Consider the following 8259-nt stretch of genomic DNA (forward strand, 5'->3'; position numbering starts at 1 on the left):
CTTCAAATTCGACATGAAATATCTTGGTGCTGCAAACTATATTCTGGTCATGGAAATTAAATGAGACTGGGCAAAGAGGAAGCTCTGGTTAAACCAGAGGAAGTATTTCAAGGCAATATTGCAAAGGTTTAATATGCAAGATAGTAAACCAGTAAAGGTTCCTATTCATGTAGGTGTAAAGTTATCTACTGAATAGTGTCCCAAGACATAAGAAGAGGAAGAGGACATGTCCCATGTTCCATATGCAAGTGAAATCGGTAGTCTGATTTATGCAATGGTCTGTACTAGACTAGACATTGCACATGCAGTGGGAGTATTGAGTAGGTTTATGTCAAAACTAGGGAAGGAGCATTGGATAGCAGTGAAGCGAGTTTTCAGGTATTTGCATGGCACTACTAATTATGGTTTGTGCTACCAAGGAAGACCAGGATTGGACAAAGTTTTGGACATACGTGGCTTTGTTGATGCAGACTGGGATGGATATCTAGATCAGAGAAGATCTAAAAGTGGGTATGTGTTTAACCTATTTGGAGGTGCAGTCAGTTGGATGAGTAAGAGACAATCTGTAGTGGCACTGTCAACTACAGAGGCAGAATACATGGCATCCACTCATGCAAGCAAGGAATTAGTTTGGTTGCAAAGGTTGTGTTCAAGTATGGGGTTAGTACAGTGAGCTATAAGGATAGACTGTAACAGCCAAAGTGTAATTTTCTTGGCAAAGAACCCTTCTTATCATTCAAAGACAAAGCACATTGATGTTTAGTATCACTTTGTGAGGGATATGGTAGAAGACAAGAAGGTGTTGTTGGTAAAGGTGGACACTTTGAAGAATACTGCAGATGCATTAACAAAGTCTCTAAGCACTGAGAAGTTCTCTTGGTGCAGAGAAAAAATGGGTGTTGCAAGGCTGGATCAATGATTAAGCTCTCCTATGGCCCCTTGTGGAAAGAAACAACAAGTGGGAGAATGTTGGGTTGTGTTATATTCTTTCTGTGACTAGCCCCAGTAATTAAACCAGGGGGCTAGAGGTGGGGTGGAGTGCTCCCTTCGCTACACTAGGCGCATTGGGGAGGGGGACAAAGGGGGTTCAACAGCCTCCCCTGTCAAGGGGTTTGAGGGGGATGGTAGCCCCCCTCTACGGGATCTGAGGCAGCGCCCCGGGAAAAAAGAAATTGGACCCTATATTAGGTGGGTGGACCTACCTGTGGTTTTGTGCATGGATTTCACACATGGTTTTGGGCGCGATGGTTTTCGGTCCATGGTATTTTATAGATCCGGTCAAGGGAACTATGGTTATGATATAATCCAGGGTTAAAGGATTGGGGTTTATGGATGCTTCGGCATGTATATATATGTATTGTAACATTGAAAGGAACATAATGAAAAATCAATCTAGTAGTCCCGGTTTTGGGAATCAGGGGAAAATCTTTGTGTATATTTGCTTTATGTGTTATGCTCTCGCCATTGTTTATTTTTTTATTTTTAGACTTCGTATGGAGTTAATTTCTGTATGAGGTTAAAACCTACATTTCCTAATGGTCCTAGAAGGCATGAACTTTTGTCTCCAATAGAGGATATGATACCCAAAGGCAAAGCAGATAAGGGTTTTTTTCAAAAAGCCTTAATGCTTTAGGATATGCTTTGAACTCCAAAATGTACTCTCTGCTACCATTCAGTCCAAAGTTCACCAAAATTCCCATCAAGGCTAGGTACATGTTTTTATTAACTTTGAATCTATTTTTAACATTTTTTGTGTAGAAGCTTGACTCTCCTTCTGGCAGTAAACGTGTTTCAAAAATAATTATCCTTTTAGCACACTATTTCCAACCATTTTCTTAGTTTAATGTATCGACCCAGTTGTAGATATGATAGTACTATTGTCCATTTATTCTTCTCCCACCCTTTAAGGCCTAAACAAAAAACTCAAAGGCTCAAACACATATACAAAGGCACATATGCACATGCATAGGTAGGGAACAATGAGAAATGAGTATGGCTTTCTAATGAAATATTATCGGTTTGTTTATGAATAGGTAGGTTTTATGAGGAGGAAATTAAATTTCAATCTTGACTAGTCACAATGAAATGGAATGGTATGTCTTTATGTTAAAAAATTCACCTAGGTACTAGGTAATATAATAACGGGATCAAATCTTATAGTCTTTTTGCATTGATTATGTATGAACAATAGTTCACCATTTGTTTAGAGTCTAACATAGGATGGAATATGAAAATGTATATAATTGAAATCACATGAAGATGCATATGTTAACCCTAATGAATGCAATAATATTTCCCACTCTTTACATTTTGATTTTTTGGATTTTTTTTTTGAAGAATTGATTTCTAAAACATAAATTCTCATGTTTGATAGTCAATGGGAGTAGTTTCAGGCCTTTTATTTTTATCAAGAATTTGGTTGAATAATTATGCTTCAACCTGGAATTTAAAAATCGGTATCTCAGTTTTCAAACCCATGATTTGGTTCATACAAACTAAACCCATTTTATCTTTTATGGTTCTTAATGTAACCTTCAACTATCATGCAATTACAATTTGTTGTTTTGCAGCAATCATATTTTCCTGAAATTGTTTGATATTTATCTAATAGATAGGAAGTGCTTATGAAGTTTATCAATGTAGTATTGTTGAAGGAGAATAATCTACAATTTCCAAGATTCAAATTTCAATCCCAGAGCAAGTGGAAGCTTGGGTTTGACCGAAAGTAACACAATCTGTTATTTCTTAGGGAAGAGACCAGTTTGGGGCATAGATTTAGCAACAATGGCTTCTAAGTGGTTCCCTTCACACATATGTTGCATGATGCAACCTCAAATACAAGAATGTTTTGGTGGATCAAAACTATGTGTCATATCTAACTAATTATAGTCTAAACCAGTTAATGACCCCACCATCTTCTACTCAGATGATGAATGCATCTATACTTGAGGGAAACAAGGCATTTCCCTATTAGAAATACTCATTGGGAAGAAACCAGGCAAGAATGAGAGCTCTGACGAATTTGTGGATTTTCCTTCTATTATGAAGACTATTGTATTGGAGGAGAGTACGTTGGATCTATTTGATGTTGATATCTTGAGGGGATTAAGAAGTCTTGTAGATGATGGATTACTTCGAGCACTACAACTTTCCATGGGTTGTTGTGCACCTTCTCCATCGGTGAGACCAGATATTAAGGCTGTCATCCAACAACTGGAGGAGATAAGGCCTAAGACTCATTCTGCTTTATATACTCCCACTGATACTAGGAGTGAACTAGCACTTGCATTTTAGCTTCATGTTCATTATTTGTACTCACCTTTAGGCAATTTTCTACCTCTCCATTTGCATGCTTTACTCTATTTTTTCTATTGCTTTGATGTAATCTTTAATGTAGAAGACATATTTCAAATCCATGGGAGTAAATGCCTGAGGAGGCAGCAATGGAAAAATCCAAAATTTGCATGGTTACACCCTAGCAGTAGGGATGAATTTAATTAAGTATCCACAGAGTTGAGGTATTGGAAGGTATTGCCATTTTCTTTCCTTTGTGAGGACCCTGTGTTTGGCTTTAGTGTCTGGGGTTTTTAGTGAACTTCCCCAATCATTCAAATTTGTATGGCAGGTGAAGAAGTTCACCTAAAATGTCAGATTAAATGCCAACATAGGGTCCTCCCTGAATAGTAGGAGGACTAGCAAACATGATCTCCATCTTTGTTGCTTGTGTTATGCACGTCCGCATGAAGGTAAAAGAGAAATCCTTGGCACTTGGTGTTCTCCACTTCGACCGAAGTGCAGGAATTGTTCATTCCATGGCATGGCTTAAGTAGGATTTCATGAAGGGACAATGAAACCAACTTTGGTGCGTGGACTAGAGAATGAGAGAATGTTGTGTAACTCAGTCCATAGCCAAATGGGTACATTGATTTCCCTGTGTAAAATCTGTAAGTTCAGCCTGGGTAACCAGTTGTAAGATCAGGATGCATGTTCATGTTTTTCATGGGTACTTTTATTGCAAATTCTTCAGGATACCATGTTACAGGAAATCTCCCACCTGTGTAAAATTCAAGAAGGAATTTGATTGTTTCATCATGCTAGCAGTTATGACAGTGATTATAAGCTTCTCAAAGAATTGGTTGTAAAAACATTGAAATTGACATCTCTGGGAATTTGACAGTTCCAAGGACTCAATAGATTTGAGGTTAAGATGAATATATGGATTTGAGGTTAAGATGAATCTATGCTAGTATATAAAGGTCAAGATAGACATGTCAATATACCTGGATTGTGCTGACCAAAAATTATGTCAGTCAATGCATCTCCTCCATCTTGGCCTAGATATCCCACCCACAGAATGTTGCATATCTTCAGATTATCTCTGGAAAATGAAATGTCCATTGGTCCCCTTGACATTACTACTAATATCATCGTTCCTCTTGTTGCATCTGTTGTGTCTAATACCAGTTGTTCTTGTTGTCTATGCAATAACAGACTCACTCTGTTAAGCCCCTCTGCTTCTACTGTTTGGTCTGCTCCTACAATTATCATTGTGGCATCTGCTTGAGATGCTGCCTCAGAAGCCTCACAAATTTGTCTTCCTTCATTCCCAGGCAGTGGAATGCACAAAACAAGAAATAAAGTGGATGAAGAGAATCTGTCATTTTAGAAGTTATTTCCTCTATTTTTTTCTTCTTACAGTGAAGAAAGAGGGCTCACCAGATAGAGAAGGGTGAGGAAAGAAATTGATTTGATACTACTACTGAAATGGGTGAGTTATAGATATTTGGGTCATGTACAGTGATGTAAAACACGTCTTTGTAGTTTTTGAAAGTATGTTAGTGTCTATGTGTAATATGCATGGATGCTAGCATAAATGGGGCAATTGTATGAGAGAATAAGAGAGATGAAACGAAAAGGAAGTCCAACCAGTTATATGGGATCATAAGTTTGAAATATATGTATAAGACATGCCTAACAGATTCACCTCCATTGATAATGCCTTCACTGTGCTTTACTTGATGCATGTACCTTGCTCCTCATCTTGTAGATTTTGAGGCGTAGCAGTCCTCTCTTTATAAAACTCATAAGACAATTCCCATTTATTAAAGATAGATCAAATCAAGATTATAAAACTCCAACATTAAAGGTATTGTTAAACGATACACTAATCAAGGATTTCATTCACTATTATCTTAAAAAAATGATCGAAAAACATCATAGAAAAAGGATGGATCCAATCTTATGGAACTCCAGAGATAAAGGTACTACTGAGTACAACAATCTGAGATTTCATCCAATATTACCTCAAAAATAATTGAAAAGCATCAGAGAAAGGGGATTTCCCATCATTAAATGGGGGTGAAATTAGACAATCATTTATTAACAAAGGAAAAAAACAAACAAAACATGTTTCCTTACATTTAGGGAAAACATATTTCATCACAAATTTGTTGTCAAATGACTTAATAAAGATGCATTATATCAAAAATATCATGAATATTGTTTTTTCAATAATAAACCAATACCAATGGTACTTTCTTTTTGTTTAAAAGAACCACCAAACTGTTTTTTCAATTAGAGTGGAACTAAAACTCCTAGGTATTTCCACTTAGAGCCAATGCTACCAATTTTTTTCAATTAGAGTGGTGTCAAAACTCCTTGTAGACTTCCAAGCAGAGGCAACAATGAAGCTCCACCAACTTCCACTAGCCCAACCCTATGCAAGCTTCCAAACTATTAAACTACACCACAGCAACCACACCCAATTTTTAGGAGTTGTTGCTCAATAATTTCACTTTGATCTCTGATCTTAGATAATCCACTTAGGATCTTACTCTTTTTGAAATATATATTCATTCAATTTCAACATGAAGGGCATGCTTGGTATCACCAACATGAAGAAGGTGAGAACCCAAAAGCCATTGCTTCACACCGCTCCCATCCACAATACTCAGATCTTTGCACACATCAATGCTGAAATGCACTCTTTCTGTGCCTCCTGCACCAACATGGACTTTTCTAAAGCTCATCATGCACTTCTATGGAGTTCCCTAAATAGCAGGAGGACTGGAAAAAAGGATCACAACATGATATCCATCTTTGTTGCCTGTGTTATACACGTCTGCATGAAGGTCAAAGAGAAATCTCTGGCACTTGGTTTTCTCCACTTTGATTGAAGTGTGGGAATTGTTCATTCTGTGGCATGGCTTAAGTAGGCTTTCATGAAGGGACAATGAAACCAACTTTGGTGTGCAGACCAAAGAATGAGAGAATGTTGTGTAACTCAGTCCATAGTCAAATTGGTACACTAAATTCCTTATGTAAAATATGTAAGTTCGGTAGGGTAACCAGTTGCAAGATTAGGACGCATGTTCATGTTTTTCATGGGTACTTTTATTGAAAATTCTTCAGGATACCATGTTAAAGACAACCTCCCACCTTTGTAAAATTCAAGAAGGAATTTGATCATTTCATCATGCGAGCATTTATGACAGTGATTATAAGATTTTCACATAATTGGTTGTAAATACATTGAAATTAACATCTCTGGGAATTTGATAGTTCCAGGGACAAAATATATTTGATGTTAAGATGAATCTATGGATTTGAGGTTAAGATGAATCTGTTCTAGTATAGAAACATCAAGATAGGCATGTCAATATACCTAGATTGTGCTAACCAAAAATTATGTCAACCAATGCATCCTCTAGCTTGGCCCAGATATCCCACCCACAGAATTCTGCATTTCTTCAGATTATCTCTAGCAAATGAAATCTCCAATGGTCCCCTTGACATTACTACTAATATTATTGTTCCTCTTGTTGCATCTACTATGTCTAATACCATTTGTTCTTGTTTTCTAGGCAATAACAAGCTCACTCTGTTAAGCCCCTCTGCTTCTATTGTTTGGTCTGCTCCTACGATTATCACTATGACATATACTTGAGATGTTGCCTCAAAAGCCTCACTTATTAGTATAGAATTCATCTGGCAGGCTACATTTTCATAGCCAAGCTTATGTATAGTTGTTGTGTATTTACCTAAACCTTGTAGAGGTGTTGTGTATCTGCATGGTATACCTATAGAGATTTGAGAAGGTGAGTTGGAGAGTGCCTCAAGTTACCAAGATTGGGATGAGAAAAATTATAATTGGGTTATTCATAAACTGCAATGTTGAAAATTAGATGGACTGTAATGTTGAAAATTGGCATGTGAGCTGCAACCATGAAGAAATAGTTTTTAGGAGGTAATTTGGAGAGGGGCCCAAGTTACCAAGACATTATGAGAAAAATTATAATGGGGTGAGTTGCCATGATGAAAATTAGTAAGTTCCCTACCTCCCAAGACAACCCACAATGAGAATGTTGGTGACCAATAAACATAATTAAGTTGTATCACTAAGCTTAGCCAACTAAAAAACAAAATATTATTTGATGGAATAGCTTGGGTACTGAGAAAGTTTCAATTAAGTGTTGGGACTACCTGCATAGTTTCCAATCATGACATTGGTGACATTTGCATCAGGTCCAATGACAACCAATGATCTGATTTGGGTTGGGGATAATGGCAATGCTCCATTATTGTTTTTTAATAGAACTATCCCTTGTCTTGCAGCCTCCAAGGCCAACTGTTGATGTTGTTCACTACAAACATCCTGAGGTCCAAGATTACCATAGGGCTGCATTGCTGGATTCCCATCAAATAATCCCAGGCACATCTGAACAATGAAAGAGTTGAATAGAGTTGTGTCTATAAAGGCTTCCTTCAGCTTCCCAACCTTCATTGTTGCTTCTCCATGATCTACAAGGAAATTTCCACAGTTGACATCCAATCCTGTCAATCAGACACAAGCAAGATTTTAATGGTTAATTAGTGTCCAACCACTTATTCTTTACAAATCAATAACACAACAGAGCTTTCTACTGTTTGTACATACTATTGACCAGACTCCATGATATCTGCCACTACTCTCTTACGAGTTGAAGTCCAGTGTTGGGTGTTGTACATAACTTCTGTTGAATCAGTCTGATACTATGTATCTACACAATAAAATTTAACAGAAAATTAACTAATTTAATAGTTGATCAAAACCCTACACTATTTTCTGGTAGAAATTGGACACCATTAAGCAACTATTATGGAGTACAAACTAGCATTCACATGCCTATAAATTACCCATTCAATCCCCATTCTCCTCTAATAACTCCATTGAGAAGCTTTGGGTCTGCACAGGTTGGAACTCCATTAACTTTATTGTAA

General features: G+C 37.2%; 1 pseudogene; it reads right to left on the bottom strand.

Moving 5' to 3' along the window:
* Nucleotides 1-3692: 3692 nt before the first annotated feature.
* On the bottom strand, nucleotides 3693-7783 carry LOC149259515 (beta-xylosidase/alpha-L-arabinofuranosidase 2 pseudogene; annotated as a pseudogene).
* Between the last annotated feature and the right edge of the window lie 476 nt (nucleotides 7784-8259).

Source organism: Pinus tabuliformis, chromosome 6, assembly GCF_031772625.1.
Source record: "Pinus tabuliformis cultivar Carrire ecotype Pingquan chromosome 6, CPIR1, whole genome shotgun sequence".
NCBI classification, from domain to species: Eukaryota; Viridiplantae; Streptophyta; class Pinopsida; order Pinales; family Pinaceae; genus Pinus; species Pinus tabuliformis.